The sequence below is a fragment of the Scyliorhinus torazame genome, chromosome 13 (assembly GCF_047496885.1).
Source record: "Scyliorhinus torazame isolate Kashiwa2021f chromosome 13, sScyTor2.1, whole genome shotgun sequence".
Classification (NCBI taxonomy): Eukaryota; Metazoa; Chordata; class Chondrichthyes; order Carcharhiniformes; family Scyliorhinidae; genus Scyliorhinus; species Scyliorhinus torazame.
This window is the reverse complement of record NC_092719.1, coordinates 67,670,755-67,694,079: the sequence shown is the minus strand read 5'-3', so window position 1 is coordinate 67,694,079 and position 23,325 is coordinate 67,670,755. Positions and strand designations below refer to the sequence as shown.

Below are 23,325 nucleotides of genomic sequence, written 5' to 3'. Positions count from 1 at the left end.
GTATCTCCTTTCTGGCAAAATCTCGAACCTGCATGTATCTAAACATTTCCCCCTGCTCCAGCCCATACTTCACTTCCAGCTCCTTCAATCCTGCAAACCGACCCCTAAGAAACAAATCTTTTAGTGTCTTAACCCCCTTCTCCTCCCATTTCTGAAAATTTCCATCCCACCTCCTTGGCTCAAATCTGTGGTTCCCCCGAATCGGCATTTCCCTTGACCCTGCCCCCAACCCGAAGTGTTGGCGAAACTGCCTCCAAATTCTCAATGAAGCTATTATTACTGGACTCCCTGAGTATTTCCCCGGTGCTACCGGGAGCGGCGCTGTTGCTAGTGCTTTCAATTCCGACCCCCTGCACAAAATCTCCTCCATTCTGACCCACTGGGAATCAACCCCTCTGACCCAGCTCCGCACCTTCTCCACATTCACCACCCAGTCGTAATGCATCAGGTTCGGAAGACCCAAACCCCCTGCCTGCCTTACCCTCTGTAGCAGCACCTTTCTAACTCTGGCCACCTTCCCTCCCCATATGAACGAAGAAATCCTTCCCTCAATCTCTCTGAAAAAAGCCTTTGGCAGGAAAATCGTCAGTCATTGAAAAATAAACAGAAATCGCGGCAACACGTTCATTTTAACCGTGCCACCTTGCCAGATCAGCTTTCACTCTCCCCACCAAACTAGAAATGTTGTACCTGCGGAGCCCCCCCCCCCACTCCCGGGTAACCTGCACCCCCCAGGTACCTAAAGTGAGTCCCTGCCCTACGGAATGGCAGCCCCCCACCCCTGCCCCCACCCCCGGCCAAGACACCACAAACTACTCACTCTTGTCTAGATTTAGTTTGTACCCCGAGAAAGACCCAAACACTCGAAGCAGCTACAATATTCTCATAATCGACACACTCGGTTCCGACATGTAGGACAGCAAGTCATCGGCAGGTAAGGACACCTTATGCTCTATCCCACCCCCACCCCCCCCGCACTATTCCTTTCCATACCCCCGAACTTCTTAATGCGATGATAAATACATTAATATTTATCATCGTAAATTTCTGCAGCTGTGAATTCTGACCCATCCGAATTTCTATTCTTGATCAATTAACTTACGTCCTTTGAAAGTTTGGCGAATCCTGAAGCCGCCCAGGATGCTGTTGAGAAGGGTCTTTCGTTTTTCTGAATTCAGAACATTCCTTTTCAGCTGGTTAAATAAACATATGTTTGCTTTGTAAAAGACCTTACAAATTCTCACCTCCTTGACTTAAAATCTATATTTCTCATGCTGTTGCTGTTCGGTCAACACTAATCTGTCTTTACAGATCATTTGTGTAGATTGACCTTAACAAAGGTTTTCCTCCTCAATCCATTTTATTGTCCAACATTTTTGCAGTGAAGACTGCAGCTGTATTTTTTTATTTATAGCTTACAACACAAATATTTCAATGATTTAGTGTATTGAGATGCAGTTAAGCAGAGAGATCTTCATGGGTCACCTCTGGTAGTCACATTGATTTCCATTTATTTTATCTCTCTTGTTAAATATACTGTCAGAAGATGCTTTGGACTCAATTTAACAGGCCATGTTTTACTGCAGACCAGAAAGGAATAACGTTTTGAAGTTGTACTGTAGGGAACATAGCGAATCTCAGCAGGTGGAAAAAAGATAATTTAAGACTGAAATGTAAACAGCCTAATCAATCTGAAACTAATGTTACAGACTCAAGAGGTTGATAGTGATACCCCAGTTCCTAAATTCCTATTACCCGTTCTTCATGAACATCTCTCCATCACAGTTCACTTCTGTGCCACTGCTTTTGCATATTCAACTCCTAGCTTGTAGTCATTGCATTGCCACTAATTAATTATAAGAATGCAAGAATAGCAGGCCATGAGGCCCATCAAGCCTGCCTTTCAAATATCTTTTACAGGATTGGGCAGGTCTGGCTAGACCAGCATTTATAGCCCAACGTTAATTGGTGGTGGTGAGTTACTTTCTTGAACCACAGCAGTCCATTTGTTGTCGGAACACCAACAGTGTTGTTAGGAAGGGAGTTCCAGGGTTTTGACCCAGTGACAGTAAAGGAATGACAATATGGTTCCAAGTCAGGATGGTGATGACTTGGCAGGGAACCTGCAGGTGGTGGTGCATCTGCTGTCCATGTCATTCTGGGTGGGCAAAGTTGCGAGTTTGGTCGGTGCTGTTGAAGGAGCCATAGTGAGTCACTGCAGTCGATTGTGTAGATGGTTAAACATTGCTGTCACTATGCATCGGTGGTGGAAGGGGTGAATGGTTAAGGTGAATAGGTGCCAATTAAGCGGGCTTCTTTGCCTAGATGGTATCGAGCTTCTTGAGTGTTGTTGAGAGTATCCCAGCACACTCCTGACTTGTGCCTTGTCAGAAGTCAGAATACAGCACATCTGACCTGCTCTTACAGCCACAGTATTAATATACTGGTCCAACTAAGTTACTGGTCCATGGTAAACCCCAGGGTGTTTATTGTGAGGGATTCAGCAATGGTAAAGCCATTGAATCTCAAGGGGAAATGCTAAGATTCTCTTTTGTTGGAGATGGTCATTGATTGGCACTTGTCTGCTGTGAATGTTACTTGCCACTTATTAGCCTGGTCTTGGGAAATTAATCCCCAACTTGGCTACCTTACTGGTACCCCTACATGCACTGTTGAAGAAACCAGAAGTAGTCGTCAGAAGTAGCAGGTGACACAGGACAAAGCATTCACAAAAGTGAAACAACAGCTGTTTTCGTCCAACATCCTATGCACTACGATCCCACAAGACAGTTGATACGAACGTGCCGTGCCTCTCCGTACGGAGTAGGAGTATTCTTCTCCCATCAACGGTTCGGTGGCACTGAGCAACCAATTGCATATGCTTCACGAACCTTGGCAGATGTGGAACGGCGCTATGCCGAAATCGAGAAAGAGGGACAGGCCATGATATTTGGAGTTAAGAAATTCCATCCGTACATCTACGGCTGACACGTTATAATAGTCATGGACCATAAACTCCTGTTGGGCCTTTTTAAGGAGGACTCAGCTCAGGTCCAACATTGGGCACTTGTTGGAGATTACGAATACTCCTTCGAGCACCGGCCTGGCACACACATCGCCAATGCTGATGCTCTGAGTCGGCCACCACTGCCAACAAGTTTGGCCTCTCCATCAGTAATGGAAGAAGTTATAATGACATTAAATTTCCTGGATACCCTGCCTGTATCTGAGAAACAAATCCAGGCGTGGAGACAGAAGGACCTCATGCTGGCAAAACTGCACCACATGATCCTAAATGACAGAATTCAAGGACACCCCACAGAGGATATGAAGCTTTTCCTATCCAAACACTAAGAATTGAGCATGGAAGATGGCATCATCCTTTGGGGAGCCCGAGTGATTATACCCAGCCAGGTCAACGCACAATCTTGACGGAGATATGCAATGGTCACCTAGGGGGTCTCCAAGTTGGAGATACTCGCAAGGAGCTACATCTGGTGACCGGAGCCTGATACTGACAGTGAGAACCTGGTGACACACTGCTTTTTGTGTCAGGAGAACCGGAAGTCGCAACTTCAGCCTTTCTGCACCTGTAGGAATGGTTAGGAAGACCTTGGGTACAGGTACATGTGGACTTCGTCAGGCCGTTCATGGATCGATGTTCTTAATCTTGGTCGGCGCCCATTCTAAATGGATGGACGTACACCAAATGTCCTCCATGACTTCCAATGTGACCACAGAGAAACTCCGGCAATCATTTTGCATTCATGGGATACCGGAGGTCCTCATGTCAGACAACAGGATCCCTTTCACCAGTGGCGAATTCCAGGAATTTGTGAAGTCCAACGGGGTTAAACATATCCAAACTGTGCCAGACTATCTATCCTCCAATGGCCTGGATGAACTGGTGGTCCAAACTTTTAAAAAAGGATGAAGAAACATACCGTTGGTTCTCTAGGCACAAAATTGGCCCAGTTCCTCTTTGATTACAGGACCGTGCCACACACTACAATGGTAGTCGCGCCAGAGGAGCTGCTCATGGGCCATCGACTCTGGCCCAGACTCAGCCTATTGTTTCCCGATCAACGTGAAAAGGTGAAGTCACGACAAGAAGCCCAGAAAAGAAGTTTTGATATCTAAAGGCTTGAGAGGACATTCAAGAAAAGAGACACAGTCAATGTGTGTAACTTCAGAGATGGATCTCCAGTACCCAAGATAATTTCTCCTGTCACTGCGTCTAAGGGTCCAATGTTTACTTTAGCTACTCTCCTCTTTTTTATACACTTGTAAACACTTTTACAATCTGTTTTATATTCCTGGCTTATTTTCTCTCAAATTTGCTCTATTATTATCAACTCTTTGGTGGCTATTGACTGGTTTCTAAAACACACTCAACCCTCAGGCATTACAGTTATTTTTAACATTATAAGCCTCTTCTTTTCATAGAATACTTTCCTTAAATTCCTTAACAAAGTATGAATAGATCTTTCTCACTAAGCTTTTCAATGGAAAGTATTTTTGCTGAAAATCTTGAATTGTTTCTTGAATTGTTTTCCACTGTTTATTTACTGCCATACCTTTTAGTCTACTTACCCAATTAACCATAGCCAGCTCTCTTCTCATGCCTATGTAATCTCATGCCTATGTAATTAGATTTGTTTAATTCAAGTTTGTGATAGGAAAATGGCATATATGTGCGACCGTCTCCCTGCTGAACCGTAGTCTCCTCCTGCATGTGATGTCCGTTAGGGCCTCGAACGACATTCTGTCACGGTACACCCTCGGCCTTGCTGGACGCCTGTGGCGCCCTGGCACCACCATCAGTGGATCTTCCAGCTCCACCTGCTCCTCCTCCTCCTCCTGCTCCCCCCCCCAAGCACTTCCTCTGCATTCCTCGCCGTCTGGCGGTCAATGTTCCCCTCGGCATCCCCCTGTACATTTGGGTCCTGAGCGCCTGTGGCCTGCGCGGCGACGACGGGCCACTCCGCGGCCATCCCCTCTGCTGCACCGGCAACCGCTGCATCTGCAGCCACTGTGGGCTGTGACTCTACGCTGCCGGATGGCAAACTCCAGAGCTGCTGCTCCAACCACGGCAGTGACCATCGCTGTCTGGTTGGCATACATGGTGAGAATATTGTTGAGGTAGAATGGGCCAGACCATAGAGGGATTTGAAGATGAGTATAAATGTCTTCCCTCAAAACCTCTGCTTTGCCATCAGTCTCTGTCCTGACGAAATCCCTCCCCTCGACCTTGCTTTTGTACTTTTCCTCTTTTCTGCTTGCAGCCCCTTAGTTTTGGCTCTCTGAAAAATACTCCAAGAGGTAGGGATGGCACAGTGGTTAGCACTGCTGCCTCACAGTGCCAGAGACCCGGGGTCAATTCCAGCTTTGGGTGACTGTTTGTGTGGAGTTTGACCTTTCTTCCCGTGTCTGCATGGGTTTCCTCCGGGTGCTCTGGTTTCCACCCACAGTCAGAGTATGTGCAGGTTAGGTAGATTGGCCATGAGAAATTGCCCCTTAGGGTCCAGGGATGCACAGGTTAGGTTATGGGGATAGGATGGGCTTAGGTAGGGTACTCTTTTTGAGGGTCGGTGCAGACTTGGTGGGCTGAATGGCCTCCTTCCGCACTGTAGGAGTTCTATGATTCTATCTTATGTTGGGGCACTCGCAAAACGTAAGCTGTCCTGGTATGGTTGGCATGTCAAGGACATCCCACAAGTGGTAGATGGTGGGATTTTGTAACCTGAAAGTACCTTTGGTTCGACCGCCAGCAGGATTGACTTGGATGACTGGTGGAGGGTATATCTGACATACCATCTACGATCTAGGTGACTCACTGTCTTGGCAACTTCTCCCAAGCATGTGAGCTCTACCACTCAAGAGGGCAAGGGGAGCAGATGCACAAACACCCATAGCTCTGCGTTACCCATACTGTCTCGGTTTGGAAATATATCACCGTTCCTTCCTTGGCAGTGGGTCAAAATCCTGGAACACCCCCCATACACCATCCCCCCCCCCCCTCTTCCCAGAGGGCTGCATGAGAGCACCTTAACCAAATGGTGGTGGCTCAGCATCGCCTTCTCAAGGGCAACTGGGGATGGGCAACACACGCCAACATTGGACAGCCCAGATCCTGCAGCAGGAGGGTCGAGTTGTGGGGGTAGGCTGTGGGCGGCAGGTGGCGCCGGGGAGGCGCTCGCTCGCGATGGAGACCCGGGACGGCGGCGCGCGCGCGGTGAGTGGAGGCGCGGCCCCGAGCGCGAGAGAAGGTGAGAGCGCGCGGGCGCGGGCGCGAGAGAAGGTGAGAGCGCGCGGGCGCGGGCGCGAGCGCCTCCAGTCTCCGCACCGGGAGTTGGGAGTCGGAGTCCGGTTTGCTCGCCCGTCCTCTCCGCCGGCGGGAAAGTGCCCGGGTCCCGGGAGCAGAGGCACCGACAGTTGAGGTGAGAGAGGGACGAGCTCCCCCGGGGGGGCGGGGAGCTGCTGCGAATACGATCCGGATCCGAGGGGAGGGAAAGGAAATCTGCTGAAAGTTGGGGAGCCGCCCGGGGAGGAGGCTGCCCGGCCCAGACCCCCCATCTCCCGGGGAATGGGAGCCCCTCTTACAGCAATGCCCCCCCCCCCCCCACAGTCTGTATGCCACTAATGGAATAGGACAGCGCAGAGGGTTGGCCATTCGGCCCATTCAGTGTGTGTCTGCTCTTGTGGAGAACAATCCTGTTATTCCTACTTCCTATTCCTTACTCCCACCCCCTGCAGTGATACCACCTCCCCCACCCCCTGCAGTGATACCACCTCCCCCACCCCCTGCAGTGATACCACCTCCCCCACCCCCTGCAGTGATGCCACCTCCCCCACCCCCTGCAGTGATGCCACCTCCCCCACCCCCTGCAGTGATGCCACCTCCCCCACCCCCTGCAGTGATGCCACCTCCCCCACCCCCTGCAGTGATGCCACCTCCCCCACCCCCTGCAGTGATACCACCTCCCCCACCCCCTGCAGTGATGCCACCTCCCCCACTCCCTGCAGCGATGCCACCTCTTCCACCCCCTACAGTGATGCCACCTCCCCCACCCCCTGCAGTTATACCACCTCCTCTACCCCCTGCAGTGATGCCACCTCCCCCACCCCCTGCAGTGATGCCACCTCCCCACCCCCTGCAGTGATGCCACCTCCCCCACCCCCTGCAGTTATACCACCTCCCCCACCCCCTACAGTGATGCCACCTCCCCCACCCCCTGCAGTTATACCACCTCCCCCACCCCCTGCAGCGATGCCACCTCCCCCACCCCCTGCAGCGATGCCACCTCCCCCACCCCCTGCAGCGATGCCACCTCCCCCACCCCCTGCAGTGATGCCACCTCCCCCACTCCCTGCAGTTATACCACCTCTCCCACCCCCTGCAGTTATACCACCTCTTCCACCCCGTTCAGTGATGCCACCTCCCCCACCCCCTGCAGTTATACCACCTCCTCCACCCCCTGCAGTGATGCCACCTCCCCCACCCCCTGCAGTGATGCCACCTCCCCCACCCCCTGCAGTTATACCACCTCCTCCACCCCCTGCAGTGATGCCACCTCCCCCACCCCCTGCAGTGATGCCACCTCCCCCACCCCCTGCAGTGATGCCACCTCCCCCACCCCCTGCAGTTATACCACCTCCCCCACCCTCTGCAGTTATACCACCTCCCCCACCCCCTGCAGTTATACCACCTCCCCCACCCCCTGCAGTTATACCATCTCCCCCACCCCCTGCAGTTATACCACCGTACAGTGATGCCACCTCCCCCACCCCCTGCAGTTATACCATCTCCCCCACCCCCTGCAGTTATACCATCCCCCTGCAGTTATACCACCTCCCCCACCCCCTGCAGTTATACCACCTCCCCCACCCCCTGCAGTTATACCACCTCCCCCACCCCCTGCAGTTATACCCCCCCTGCAATCATACCATCCCCCCTGCAGTTATACCATCCCCCCTGCAGTTATACCCCCCCCTGCAGTTATACCACCCCCCCCTGCAGTTATACCATCCCCCCCCTGCAGTTATACCATCCCCCCCCTGCAGTTATACCATCCCCCCCTGCAGTTATACCATCCCCCCCTGCAGTTATACCATCCCCCCCCTGCAGTTATACCATCCCCCCCCCTGCAGTTATACCATCCCCCCCCTGCAGTTATACCATCCCCCCCCTGCAGTTATACCATCCCCCCCCTGCAGTTATACCATCCCCCCCCTGCAGTTATACCATCCCCCCCCTGCAGTTATACCATCCCCCCCCTGCAGTTATACCATCAACCCCCTGCAGTTATACCATCACCCCCCTGCAGTTATACCATCACCCCCCTGCAGTTATACCATCACCCCCCTTGCAGTTACACCCCCCCCTGCAGTTACACCCCCCCCTGCAGTTATACCCCCCTCCTGCAGTTATACCATCCCCCCCCCAATAATTTTAAGTCTGCATTGGGTTCCCTTTTTGAAGGCTGGTATTGAATACATTTTCCACCACCCTATGGAGGTTGGAATGGGAATTCCTCTCCTGGTGGTGGGGTGGGGATTTAGGACACCCCCCCACCCCCCGCCCGCCCCCAGTAAAACTTTATACCTGTTGAGCTTTGATGATATGGGGTGAATGCCAAGAATTCTTGTGTGCTGCCCTTGGGTAGTGAGAGGTGAGGAGGTACCTGCCCAGGGCAGGAGTGGTGGTTACTGTTGCTACCAGGGTCCCCTGGATTCTGGCCAGTAACTGGCAGCCTGCTTCTTTGGATTTTTTCGCTTCCAGTGAGCTGTGTCGGATAAGCTTGATTAACTTGTTATGTGAATGGCATGACTTTTAATGAACAAATTCTGAAGCTCATTTTGTTCTTACTGTTTTGTTGCTCTCTGCAAAGTACTGTGCATTATGGATGTAACAGATCACTTGTATGTTATCATTGACATCAGAAACGCCTTAAACAGGAATAACTGAAACGAGGAGGTACTCCAAAACAGCTTGGTTTATGACACCCCATTGAAATACAACTTTTCAAAATTAATATGATGTTTCCATTGCTAGGTTGTATTTTTTTTGAATGCTGAGAGGGAGCACAGTAATTAGCTTTACAGTTGTTTAATGTGTTAGATTGTTCTCGTGTTAGATTGTTCTCGAGTTGCAGGAGATTTTTGTAATATAAACAGCCGGCATAAACTACTTTTGCGAAGTATCAGTTGTTCACCTTTCAGAAGCTGAATAACTGAAAACTCTTTGAGGTTTTTGTTTAAACTTTTGCTGTGTTTTCAGAGTAATCTCAAATTTAACCCTAATCTCCTGCATTGGCTGAGTTTGCTCTGTTTAATTATGTGCTATCCAGAGAGGCCATTTTCAGCCATGAGACTTAGTGCGGGTCTTGGTATGGCTTTTATTTTATGAAATAAGCATTGATGAAAGGGAGGACCCAAGAAACCTTCTAAATTATCTTCGTAAGAGATCATTTGTGACTGGGTAGAAAAAAAAGTGCTTTTTTGGAAATATATGACCAGTGGAAATAATTAAATTTTGGTAAATGTAAGGGAGGAATTTGTAAGACATCTGATGTTTCCTGGTACTATTTTCTGACTCTGGGAATGGGATTAGATACAAAAGTGAACTTGGAAACATCAAAGCAAACCTTTTCCGAAGGGGGATGAACTACTTTAGGAATCTTTACTGATCTTGTGTAGTCATTTTATAAACTAATTTCATTCCTTGTGCTCAAGATGGTTTTATGATGGACAATATTGAAAGCACCTGACTCTGATTTATGTTTCAGCAGGTCATATTTGTGAATTTAATCTACGAGATAAGTGAATATTATTTTTAATTTATTTTAATCAGAAATGATTCTACTGCACGCAAACATGAGGATGTGATGATTGCAGCTATCATGAATTGGATCATTTAGGTTATCATGAATTGGATCATTGTATTAGAAGTTAATTGTTTGAATTGAGCGCTATCTGTACTGTGGGATTTAAATGGAGATTAAGTAGGGATTGTGTTTTGGGTGGATGATGGGTTAAAAGCAGCAACTTTCAAAAGTTTTCCAGAGTCACACTAATTGGATTGGATTGGATTTGTTTATTGTCACGTGTACCGAGGTACAGTGAAAAGTATTTTTCTGCGAGCAGCTCAACAGAACATTAAGTACATGGGAAGAAAAGGGAATAAAAGAAAATACATAGTAGGGCAACACAAGATATACAATGTAACTACATAAGCACTGGCATCGGATGAAGCATACAGGGTGAAGTGTTAATGAGGTCAGTCCATAAGAGGGTCATTTAGGAGTCTGGTGACAGTGGTGAAGAAGCTGTTTTTGAGTCTGTTCATGCGTGTTCTCAGACTTCTGTATCCCCTGCCGATGGAAGAAGCTGGAAGAGTGAGTAAGCCGGGTGGGAGGGATCTTTGATTATGCTGCCCGCTTTCGCCAGGCAGCTGGAGGTGTAGATGGAGTCAATGGATGGGAGGCAGGTTCGTGTGATGGACTGGGCGGTATTCACGACTCTCTGAAGTTTCTTGCTGTCCTGGGCCGAGCAGTTGTCATACCAGGCTGTGATGCAGCCGATAGGATGCTTTCTGTGGTGCATCTGTAAAAGTTGGTAAGGGTTAATGTGGACATGCCGAATTTCCTTAGTTTCCTGAGAAAGTATAGGCGCTGTTGTGCTTTCTTGACTAATATTGTTCTGCCTCATTAAAAGGTCCCTTTTGGAATGTTTATTAACTTGGTTTTGCTCTGGCTGCATTAGATGATGTGTCATTTGGGAGGTCAATCTGTAATAACAATTTGGAAACTTCCTTTATATTTCTGAACTACTTGCATAAAACTTTGGTGAGTGGAGATAATGAAGGAGATATGAAAAGCTTAACTGATCCTGATTGTTTGAATGATCTGATTCCGTATGTATCTGGTATCAAAAGGACATGCACAGTTGACTGTTTTTTGACTAATTTCTGACAGTTTCTGCTTCTTGGGCAAGTCCAAGCTTAGTTGATTTCTTGAGAAAAGGGGTTAACAACCATGAAGGTGGTGGATTAAACTTCTTGTAGCAAGCATGTACGCCTACATGCACCTTACGTTGACCTCCACAGATGTAAGTTGTCATTGTCCCAACAAGACTGATAACATCCCATTAGAATCATCGGATGCCTTGAACTTTTAAACCCATTATTTATCAGATATTTTTGCACTGGTTTCTCAAGGGATTAATTGAGACTAAATTAGATACTTTCAGGACAGTTCACGTATCGCTTGGCAATCGTGACAGAATGCTTGTTTCCAGCCTCACTTGAGTGTGGGTAAATTCCTCCTTGTATCCTAGAATCATAGAATTTCCAGTGCAGGAGGCCATTCGGCCCATCGAGTCTTCACCTGCCCTTGGAAAGAGCACCCCACTTAAGCCCACACCTCCACCCTATCCCGGCAACCCCACCTGATCTTTTTTTTGACGCACAGGGCAATTTTAGCATGGCCAATCCACCTAACCTGCACATCTTTGGACTGTGGGAGGAAACCTATGCAGACACAGGGAGAATGTGCAGACTCCGCACAGACAGTGATCCATGCCAGGAATTGAACCTGGGACCCAGGAGCTGTGAAACAACAGTGCTAACCACTGTGCTACTGTGCCGCCCATGTGCTACCGTGCCGCCCATAGTAGTTCCTGTATCCTGTCGTTCTGCTGACAATATTTAAGGACTTGGATTCTATTCTATTCTGGGTCTTGCGTCTAATTATGTTTATTTCCTGAGTATCTTTGTCAGCTTTCACAAATTAATCTGTTTACCCTTCGTTGGATTTATTTTTAACCAATTCGTGTCCTTCTGAAGGTGTGGTGCCCAGAGCTGTGTGCAGTATTTTTTTTCTATAAATTCAAGAGTACCCAATTATTTTTTTTCCAATTAAGGGGCAATTGAGCCTGGCCAATCCACCTAACCTGCACATCTTTGGATTGTGGGATGAAACCCACACAGATATGGGGAGAATGTGCAAACTCCACACGGACAGTGACCCAGGGCCGGGATTCAAACCCGGGTCCTCAGCACTGCAGTCCCAGTGCTAACCACTGCGCCACATGCTGCCCCTGTGTGCAGTATTTTAATTGTGATCATGGTAATGAGATATGCAATGTTTAAATTTGCAATTGTGGCTTCTCAAATGTCCTTGAGACATTCCAATGATTTTTCCAGACTCTTCCTGCCAACCATAAAATCTTGCAGCAGAGGTGGGCATCGCCATTTGGCTCATTGTGTATCACCTCTTTGCAAGAGTTATCCAATTCGTGCCACTGTCTTTTCTGCTTATCGTCCTGCAATGTTTCTCCCCTTCAAGCATTTATCCAATTCCCCGTTGAACGTTACTATTGGACCTGCTTCCAATATCCTTTTGGGCAATGCATTCTTGGTCATAACTCCCGTATTATCAATTGTAAGTGTCTGCCTCACTTTTCAATTGTTGCTGCATTTGGCTCGTTGATATTAGTTTTTTTTGCAATGTTAATGAAGTACTTATTTAATTATTCCTGACTTGAAAGTATGTTGATGTTCTTTTACGCTCACTGGGTCAAAATTCTGGAAGTGCGTCTGGAACATAATCAGAATTGCAGCTGTTCAAGAAGGTGGCTTACCACCTTCTGATGGGTAGTTCGGCCTGGGCTCTAAATGTTGGCCGTGCTAGTGATGCTCACATCCTATGAAGGAATAATAAAATACAAAACTTATCCCAGCTTTATGGGAGCAGTTTCTTTTTATTCATTTATGGGATGCAGGCGTCACTGGCTAGACCAGCACTTATTGTGCAAGCTTAGTTGCCCATCAGAATATGGTGGTGAGCTGCCTTCTTGAATCACTGCAGTCCCTGAGGTGTGGGTACACCCACAGTGCCGTTGAGGAGGGAATTCCAGGATTTTAACCAAACGACAGTGAAGGAATGGCGGTGTACTTCCAAGTCAAGATGGTGAGTGGCTTGGACTGAAGCCTCCAGGTGGTGCTCCCAGGTATCTTCTGCTCTTATGTTTCTAGATGGTAGTGGTTTGGATAGTGCTTTCTGAGGAACCTTGGTGAGTTCTTTGAGTGCTTCTTGTAGATGGTACACATTTGATGGTGGAGGGATTGAATGTTTGTCGAAGGGGTAGAAATCAAGCGGGCTACTTTGTCCTGGATAGCATTGAGCTTCTTGAGTGTTGTTACCCCCAGGGGGTACTCCCATCACACTCCTGACTTGTGCCTTGTGGGTGGTGGACAGGCTTTGGGGGGTAGGAGGTGAGTTACTTGCCGCAGGGTTCTTAGCCGTTAGCTTGCTCCGGTAGCCACCATATTTATATGGTTAGTCCAGTTCAGTCTCTGGTCAATGGTATGCCTCCGGATGTTGACAGTGGGGGTGTCAGTGATGGTAATACCATTGAATGTCTAGGGCGATGATTTGATTTTCTTTTATTGGAGATGATCATTCCCTGGCATTTGTGTGGCACAAATGTTATTTACCACTTGTCAGCCCAAGCCTAGATATTGACCAGGTCTGGCTGCATTTGGAAATCAAGTGTTTAAGTATCTGAGGTGTTGCGACTGGTGCTGAACATTGTGCAATCATCTGCAAAGATTTCTATGTCTGACCTGATGATGGAAGGAAGGTCATTGATGAAGCAGCTGGAAATGATTGGGCCTAGGACACTACCTTGAGGAACTCCTGCAGTGGTATTCTGGAGCTGAGATGATTGACCTCCAACCACCACAACCATCTTCCTTTATGGCAGGAATGACTGCAACCAGCAGCAAGTTTCCCCCCCATCCCATTGACTCTAGTTTTGCTCGGGCTCCTTGATGCCATACTCGGTCAAGAGATGCCTCCATGTTTGAACCAAGGCTGCAATGAGGTCAGGAGCTGAATGACTCTGGTGGAACCCAAACTGAGCGTCTCTGAGCAGATTATTGTTGAGGAAGTGCTGCTTGAAAGCACTGTTGATGATCCCTTCCATCACTTTACTGATGATCAAGAGTAAACAGATGGGGCAGTAATTGGCTGGGTTGGATTTGTCCTGTTTCTTGTATATAGGACAATCTTCCACATTGCCAGGTAGGTCCCAGTGTTGTAGCTTCACTGGAACAACTTGGTTTGGGTGTGTCAGCTTCTGGAGCAAATGTCTTCAGAACTAATACTGGAATATTGTCAGAGCCCATAGCCTTTGCTACATCCAGTGCCTTCAGCCGTTTCTTGAAATTATGTGGAGTTAATTAGGCTTCTGGTTGTAAGCTGGTTGGCAGTAATACTCATCTCGTTTAAAATTTGAAATTGAAATTACTTGACTGAACATTGTGTCCCAAGTTTTATTTGTTTATACTGTGCAAGTGCACCAACTGCATACCATTCCGTAACTTTTCAATGATGGGATGACATTTTGATGAAGTTCAGAGTGGTGCAACCTGACCCGTATTTAACCACACATTAGTCCCTCATCTGAAATTGCTTGGCTATTTGTTCATAAATAAGAGTGAGCACCATGCCAGCACATGGCACAGTGGTTAGTGCTGGGACTACGGCACTGATGACCTGGGTTTGAATCTCGGCCCTGGGTCACTGTCCATGTGGAATTTGCACATTCTCCCTGTGTCTGCGTGGATTTCACCCCCACAACCCAAAGATGTGCAGGTTAGGTGGATTGGCCAAGCTAAATTGCCTCTTAACTGGAAAAAAAAATTATTGGGTCATCAAAACTTATTTAAAAAATAGAGTGAGCACCATGAGCCTCACTTGTTATTTTAACAGCAAAGTCTAGGTCAATGTGTCCAAACCCTTTTGTTTCTGTGAGCCACAGAGATTTGTACCATGGAGCCCCAGGAGCATCAAGGAATTTGTAATTCATGCATGTACTTCAAGTTGCTGATACTAACACATCTTGATGTTCTGATTTGCAATATATTCACCAACCATGAAAAAACTGGCTCTGTGCCAACGTACACAAATGGGGACATTCAGCGAGCAAGTATGGCAGAGTTCCTTGGGCTTCAAGGACTGGATTGTTGAGACTTGGGGCTGAAATTTGGATTACCCTGTTTTAAAAGGTCTCTGACTCTTAGCTTTTGTGTGCGTGTTGGAATTAGTGGCTTTGTTTATTGTTTGCTACGTAGAAACATGAAATACTCCAGCTGAAAATTGGAGGGCAATGTGGTCCAAAACGTTTCTCGTGAAAGCATTTCTTCAGTGTCACTTTCTGAATAAATATGTGCTTGGACAGAACTTGGGACCCGGATGTGCAAATGGAAAATTCTGGCCCCCGCCCCAGTTATCAACTTGTATTGCCATCAATCACTCAGATAAGGATGCCGTCTACTGCAGAGCAAGGCTTGCTTGACTCTGATCTAACGATGCACCTTGAGCCAAACTTCCAGGGTGCACTATTATAACTAACACAGAGGCAGGAGACTTAAATGTCATCAGTTTGAGCTGGAATCAGATCCATCTTCTGCAGATCGAAGGACTGATGCATCTAGATCAGTGGTTGAAAAATCATGTAAAATCACCTCATTGTGGGTTCACTCTGCAATGTCTGCCGCAATCTGTTTCATTGGCAGTGCAGTGAATGTGACTTCAGTTGAACCTTTGCAGAGTAACTCACAGCTAGCTGATGAAGACTTTGTAGGCATTGTCATCCACATTTGTTTGTGTCGAGCAGGATTGGCATAAACTGTCGGGCATATTAAGATAATGTTATAAACCACCTTTAATTTAAAAAAAATGTTAAATGTGATGTACTGTGCCATATGTTTTGTAATTTTAATTTGTGTGGAATTACTGCATAGTTTAAGATCACATTTTCTTTGCCTTTTTTTTAATACATGACTGTTTTAGGCACAGGATTACATATTTTTTCCTTTGTAGTTATTCGAGTTCTTGTTGAGCTCGAAATCCTTTGGGCCTCATTTTCTATAAAACGAAATGTGAAGGTTGCTCAGTGGCTGCTTGGCGCTTTGAGGCTGTGAACACAGAAAGAGACATATGGTTGCTTTAGAAGTGGCACTGTATTTGTAGTGTAGTGTGAAATTCCAAACCATAGCTATAGCTTATTCATGTTGGAATTTCTGCACAAACAAAATCATAGAATTTTGTAGTTCTGTCCTTGTTGAAGTGCGGAAGAATTGTACCTAATTTGCCACAACTGGTCTTTTTGTGCCATATTTCATCAATAGAAGAAGCTATGTCCAGTGTGTGAATTTTTGCATTTGAAGAGATTGCACAGGTCTAAAAGTGTGTTTCAAAAGGTTTTTCAGTCACAGGCATGTTTTGTTAGTTGTGGATAAATGGTTAATGAAGCAGATTGAAAGAGAAATTCTGAATTGCGTACAAAGGAAATGTCTATGGAGAGATGCTTTGAGCATGATTATTGAAAATTTTTGTTTTAATTTTTAAAAAAAATTTCTGACAGTCAGATCCACTCCACACACCCCCACCCCCCGCGAGCTCAGGTGACTGTCTCACAATCAGACGCACTCCACAAACCCCCGCGCCCCTCCCCGCGAGCTCAGGTCACAGTCTGACAATCAGACCCACTCCTGCCCCGCGAGCTCAGGTCACAGTCTGACAGTTAGACCCCCCCCCCCCCGCTCCCTGCGAGCTCAGGTCACAGTCTGACAGTCAGACCCGCTCCTGCCCCACGAGCTCAGGTCACAGTCAGACCCACTCCCCGCCACGCGAGCTCAGGTCACAGTCTGACAGTCAGACCCACTCCTGCCCCGCGAGCTCAGGTCAAAGTCTGACAATCAGACCCATTCCCCCCGCCAGCTCAGGTCACAGTCTGACAGTCAGATCCACTCCACACACCCCCACCCCCCGCGAGCTCAGGTCACTGTCTCACAATCAGACGCACTCCCCGCCCCGCGAGCTCAAGTCGCAGTCTGACAATCAGACCCACTCCTTCCCCAGGAACTCAGGTGACAGTCTGACAGTTAGACCCACTCCCCCCGTCCCCGCGAGCTCAGGTGCAGTCTGACAGTTAGACCCACTCTCTTTCCCCCCCCCCCCCCCCCCACCCCACCCCTCATCAGCCCCCCACGAGCTCAGGTCACAGTCTGACAGTTAGACCCACTCCCCCCCCCAACCACCCCGCCCCACGCGAACTGAGGTGACAGTCTGACAGTTAGACCCACTCTCTTCCCCCCCCCCCCCCCTCCCCCCACCCCCATGAGCTCAGGTCACAGTCTTGACAGTTAGACCCACTCGCCCCCCCCCGCCCCGCCCCACGCGAGCTGAGGTCACAGTCTGACAATGAAACCCACTCCTGCCCCGCGAGCTGAGGTCACAGTTGACAGTCAGACCCACTCCCCCCGCGGGCTCAGGTCACAGTCTGACAGTCAGACCCACTCCCCGCCCCGACAGCTCATGTCACAGGACAGTCAGACACACTCCCCGCCCCGCGAGCTCAGGTCACAGTCTGACAATCAGACCCACTCCCCGCCCCATGAGCTCAGGTGATTATTAAAATTTTCATAGACGTATGGGATGAAGCAGGTTGGTTGGTTATCTTAATGCTATATAACATAATAGATCATTTGAAATGTGCGCACCTGAGGGCGTTCAGTACTTTTCGCACCTCCTTATGTACAAAAGCAGCCCATGCCTGTATGTAGCAAGACCTGGTCAATGTTTAGGTCTGGGCTGCTAAGTATCCAGCAACGTTAATTTTTATTTTTGTTATTAAGGGGCAATTTAGCACGGCCAATCCACCTACCCTGCACATTTTTGGGTTGTGGGGGTGAGACCCACGCAGACACTGGGAGTATGTGCAAGCTCGATCCGGGGCCGGCATTGAACCAGGGTCCTTGGTGCCATGGGGTTGCAGTGCTACCCACTGTGTCACCCTTCAAGCAATGGCCATCTCCCCATGAAATCATCACAGTTCTATTGTGAATCCACAGCTATTAGCTTCGTGTATTACTAAGAGAAAAAGTTTTTTAAAAAAAGCTTTGTGTAAAAAAAAAAAAGCGTTTGATAAGGTTCCCCACGGTCGGCTACTGTAGGAAATACGGAGGCATGGGATTCAGGGTGATTTAGCAGTTTGGATCAGAAATTGGCTAGCTGGAAGAAGACAAAGGGTGGTGGTTGATGGGAAATGTTCAGACTGGAGTCCAGTTACTAGTGGTGTGCCACAAGGATCTGTTTTGGGGCCACTGCTGTTTTGTCATTTTTATAAATGACCTGGAGGAGGGCGTAGAAGGATGGGTGAGTAAATTTGCAGATAACACTAAAGTCGGTGGAGTTGTGGACAGTGCGGAAGGATGTTACAAGTTACAGAGGGACATAGATAAGCTGCAGCGCTGGGCTGAGAGGTGGCAAATGGAGTTTAATGCAGAAAAGTGTGAGGTGATTCATTTTGGAAGGAATAACAGGAAGACAGAGTACTGGGCTAATGGTAAGATTCTTGGCAGTGTGGATGAGCAGAGAGATCTCGGTGTACATGTACATAGATCCCTGAAAGTTGCCACCCAGGTTGAGAGGGTTGTTAAGAAGGCGTACGGTGTGTTAGCTTTTATTGGTAGAGGGATTGAGTTTCAGAGCCATGAGGTCATGTTGCAGCTGTACAAAACTCTGGCGAGGCCGCATTTGGAGTATTGCGTGCAATTCTGGTCGCCGCATTATAGGAAGGATGTGGAAGCATTGGAAAGGGTGCAGAGGAGCTTTACCAGAATGTTGTCTGGTATGGAGGGAAGATCTTATGAGGGAAGGCTGAAGGACTTGAGGCTGTTTTCGTTAGAGAGAATAAGGTTAAGAGGTGACTTAGTTGAGGCATACAAGATGATCAGAGAATTAGATAGGGTGGACAGTGAGAGCCTTTTTCCTCGGATGGTGATGTCTAGCACGATGGGACATAACTTTAAATTGAGGGGAGATAGATATAGGACAGATGTCAAAGGTAGGTTCTTTACTCACAGAGTAGTAAGAGTGTGGAATGCCCTGCCTGCAACAGTAGTGGACTCGCCAACACTAAGGGCATTCAAATGGTCATTGGATAGACATATGGACGATAAGGGAATAGTGTAGATGGGCTTTAGAGTGGTTTCACAGGTCGGCGCAACATCGAGGGCCGAAGGGCCTGTACTGCGCTGTTATGTTCTATTACCATTGACAAAAACTTAAATGCACTAACCATGTAAATCCTCTGGCTACAAGTGCAGGAATTCTACCATGACTAACTTGCCATAAGCTTGATCAACAACCCATACACCACCTTAACCCTCCGCCACTGGTGCATATATGGCACCTTTTCAGCACCTTCTAAACCTGTGACCGTTGCCACCTAGAAGGCCAAGGCAGCAGATGCATGGTAACACCACCACTTGCATGTACCTCCCCAAACTGCACACCATCCTGGATTGCTGTTCCTTCACTGTCATTGTATCAAAATCCTAGAACTGTTTTCTGAATGGCACTGTGCATGTACCTACACCACATGGGACTCCAACATTTCAGAAAGGCAACTTGTCACATTTAGGTATGGGCAACAAATGCCTGCAAATCTCTCACCTTTATGAACAAATAAACAAAGAGTAGGACAATAACTCATTGAGAATGAGAGGCAGTAAACCGAGAAAATGGTGAGTGAAAGATAAACAGGGTCTAGAGCTTGAAGAGAAAATGGCAATATGGCAAGAAATCAATGTTTGATTTTGCTCTTCGGGAGTGAAATGTAAACACACTTGGGAATCTGGAAGAAGGAGTTTCTGCCCTTGAACCATGTTTCAGGCAGAACCATGGTGTCTGTGGATTCATTCATCATAATAAAGTTGTGGATAACCAGAGACTTGTTTGAGAAGGCACAACGATTCTGAAAGGAAGTATAGGACCATTGACTGGGTCAAGGTTAGGGAGTGGTCTAGCCGCATACTTAATGTATTTATTGTGTGGCTGATCTTTATATTGCAGGTTGCAGTTGTGAAAGTCTGTTGCTTAATTTTCTGCATTTCTTTTGATTGGAAGGTTCGGTTTTTTTTCCAGCCTCTGTCAGGGTTTTTGTTTTGTTTATTAATCCAGAGACAAGCTGGTACGTTTTTGACTTGCTTCCAGGTTTTCTCCCCTGTGTCGGTTGTATCCCTGTTGGGTTGACTGCTTTTGTGAGATGATTTTAATGGTGTGACAAAATAGTAAATGTTATGAACTATTGTCTAAATGAAGGTAAAACAAATATAACAAAAGAATAAACAAACAATGTGAAACAAAATTGAATGAGTCCTGAAATTTTGATCTTGCCTCTTTTGTTTTTACTGTTAAAAGCAGTTTACAGGCTTGGGTTAACCTATGAACTTTATGGGCAAGCGCAGTTAGTCAGGACTTGGTGCTTTTATTTGGAAAATTCCTGATTGTAAAATGTTCTCTAGACCAGTCACAATGGAACTTTTTGTCTTGCTGCATGAAAATTGTTATTGATGTGTATTTGATTTCCTGTTTGGTATTTGATTACTTTCGTTATCCAGTCTATATGCAAACTGATATTGCTACCCAAGGACATTTGTTGCTGCGAAGAACTTTCTGATGTAAGTGCAGAGTAGGGGTGGGGCGCAGTGGTTAGCAATGCTGAGGTCCTGGGTTCGATCCAGACCCCGGGTCACTGTCCATGTGGAGTTTGCACATTCTCCGTGTGTCTGTGTGGGCTTCACCCCCACAACCCAAAGATGTGCAGTTTAGGTGGATTGGCCTCACTAAATTGTCCCTGAATTGGAAAAAAATAATTGGGTACTCTAAATTTATTTTCAAAAAGTAAGTGCAGAGTAGTTGGAAGAATTTCTAGTTCTATTTATTGTTCCACAACATAAGCACCATATCAAGTGTTTATAGGGAGATTGGGTTAAATGTTACTTTTGTTATGCTTTAACAGTATGCCATGCAAATACTAATATACAGCTCACGTGGAACTTGCGATCGAAAGAAAAAGGGGCAAATCTTAATTTTTAACCAAATGTTACTTATAATTATTTGCAGTTTTATTGAAGCTATTGCTGGGCTTGAACCAAACTAATTCATCAATCTTGCAAGCAAGAGCATGTTTATCCCTCATGGTGTTTATTAACTTGATTGTGGGCTACTGCTAATTGTCTTTGCTATGCCACATTAGTTCTAGGTGGCGTCATGTGATAAAACTCTGGCAGGTGATATGATTTTATATCAATTATTTGCTAATTTCCTGCTCCATTGAAATTAAATTGAGAACGGCATTTGAGTATTTTTCCAAAAATTGTATAAGTGCAAATCATCTCTGGCTTTCTCATGCATTCTGTGCACTGTGCCCTTGCCCCCACACAAACTCGGGGCAATGGGCAGGATAGGGTGATCTTCGAACAACACTTCCTGTCCTCCCTTTTGTGACCTCGAGGTGCACCCCCCCTCCGCCACACTAATGAAATGGCATTACTCCGAGTTAGAGATGACATTCAATGTGTCTGTGACTGTTATAAACTGTTTCTCCTCATCCTTCTCTAACGGCCTGCAGCCTTCAACACGGTTGACTACACCATCTTCATCCAATGCTTCTCCTTTTGTCATCCACTTGGGTGGTTTGCACTTGTCTAGTCTGTTCTTCACTATTGAATCATAGCAAGCAAATCATTTGCAATAGCTTCACTTTCTGCAGTTTGCATGGGAGTCTACGAAGACTGTCTTTAAAACTTTTATTTCCCCAGGGATGCACTTTTACCAGCAGGCCGACCTTCGTGGCCCGCCACAAACTGCAAATAATTTAAAAGCCTGTTGCGACCTGCAGTCATGACCTGCTGTTTAAAAATCCCTCCCCTAAGAAACTATGCTTCATTCCCTTCTGTTTGTGTTGTTTGCTTATTGGTTGGGAATTATGTTGGAATCTCTTTGAGATCAACATAGGTCCAAGATCACAAACTTAGCAGGAGGTTTGAACCCAAATCAGCACCATGTGGTGAACTCTATCATTTGATAGCTGACGAAGACGAGCTTGCAGTACTTTATGCTACTGTTGATAATTGGTCACCTAATCTGGCCCATTAAAGAAATCTGCTGGTGGGAACTTGGGCTATTTACACTTGCCCCAGATAGTCCTGTAAGCTAATGCCTCAATCAGTAGAATGGTCTTAATTGGACAAACAGCTGTTGGTATTAATTTTCTGAATACCAGCAGAGTCCAACACATTGCTTGCGAGTGTGCCAGCCTGTGCCAAGATGCTGAAGACCTTGGTAATTGGAATGTGTGCCTGGAGGGAGTGTATGGTTTCCTTTATTGGGCAAACAGAAACCTTCCAGGTCGGTGTGTATTTTGCATAAACTTGATTTATATGCTCTTAAATAGAATAATAGATTTCTATAATGTTTTCTGGAAGTGTGTAAATTATGCAGCTAACCAATTGCCATGCCGAGTGCAGTCAGGAGGGTATTAAACATTTTAAAGCTATATTTTCAAAATTGAGCTCTCAAGGTGGCTGCAACATACCATGTGACCTTTGACATTTGAACTGTCGACATCAGAGTCTCTGGCCAATACCTGATTAATTATGGGCCTGAATGGAGGAACATCATGGCCACTTGTGAAACGCAAAGCCATCTCATTGTCTCTAGGTTTTTATTCATGTTTAAACAATGGAGTTTGCAGGTAACAATTCTCCATTTTTCAGCATGGACAAAAGAGACAGCAAAACGCCATGGGTGTTGGATGAACGTGGAGTGGATTCCATCAAACTTTTGTTGTATTGTGATGGCTGTCTCATCCAAACGTAGGCCTTGCCTTGGCTGTCCATCCAAACGTTTGGCACAGCTGCCGTGATTTTAGTGCATTTATATTGCAGTGCTCAGACTCACAGAAGTTCAAGTTTAAACCAGCAAATGTGGCTTTGTTATATCCCCCACACTAACCAAAGAACTTGAGCTGAGGCATGCAGGCATTAACCGCATCGACCGTTGTGTCAACAACTTGACAGGGCAAGAGTTGAGAGCATTTAATACCACCGGGTGCTCCATGAATGATTTCTGGCCTTAGTTCAGGAACGAATCCCCCATTTACACCATTGTTCGTACAGGAAAATAGGTTCCGACTTGGGTTTCGGGAATCAATTGTGTCGTACCTCTGAGGGCTGCCTGTAATCCCAAACTGTAACTGTATAATTTCTTTCTCCATCTGTATCTAGTCTGTGTGAGAGAGACGCACATTTTAAAAGCTCTGTGGAAAGTATGGGATGATAATAGGGGCAGCATGGTAGCCTTGTGGATAGCACAATTGCTTCACAGCTCCAGGGTCCCAGGTTCGATTCCCGGCTTGGGTCACTGTCTGTGCGGAGTCTGCACATCCTCCCCGTGTGTGCGTGGG

The 23,325-nt window shown here is 46.8% G+C and overlaps 1 protein-coding gene and 1 long non-coding RNA gene across 6 annotated transcripts in view; one reads left to right on the top strand and one right to left on the bottom strand.

Moving 5' to 3' along the window:
* Positions 1-6,303: 6,303 nt before the first annotated feature.
* The window catches only part of eps8a (EGFR pathway substrate 8a, signaling adaptor), a 214,449-nt gene continuing 197,427 nt past the window's right edge, over positions 6,304-23,325 (top strand). For all 5 annotated transcript variants that reach the window (XM_072471718.1, XM_072471717.1, XM_072471713.1 and 2 more), the window contains exon 1: positions 6,304-6,440. The gene's annotated coding sequence lies outside the window, so the exon portion shown is untranslated. The remainder of the gene's footprint in view (positions 6,441-23,325) is intronic.
* The window catches only part of LOC140388087 (uncharacterized), an 83,189-nt gene continuing 75,625 nt past the window's right edge, over positions 15,762-23,325 (bottom strand). Inside the window, exon 2 of the long non-coding RNA XR_011934083.1 lies at positions 15,762-15,985. This is a non-coding gene — a long non-coding RNA (uncharacterized lncRNA). The remainder of the gene's footprint in view (positions 15,986-23,325) is intronic.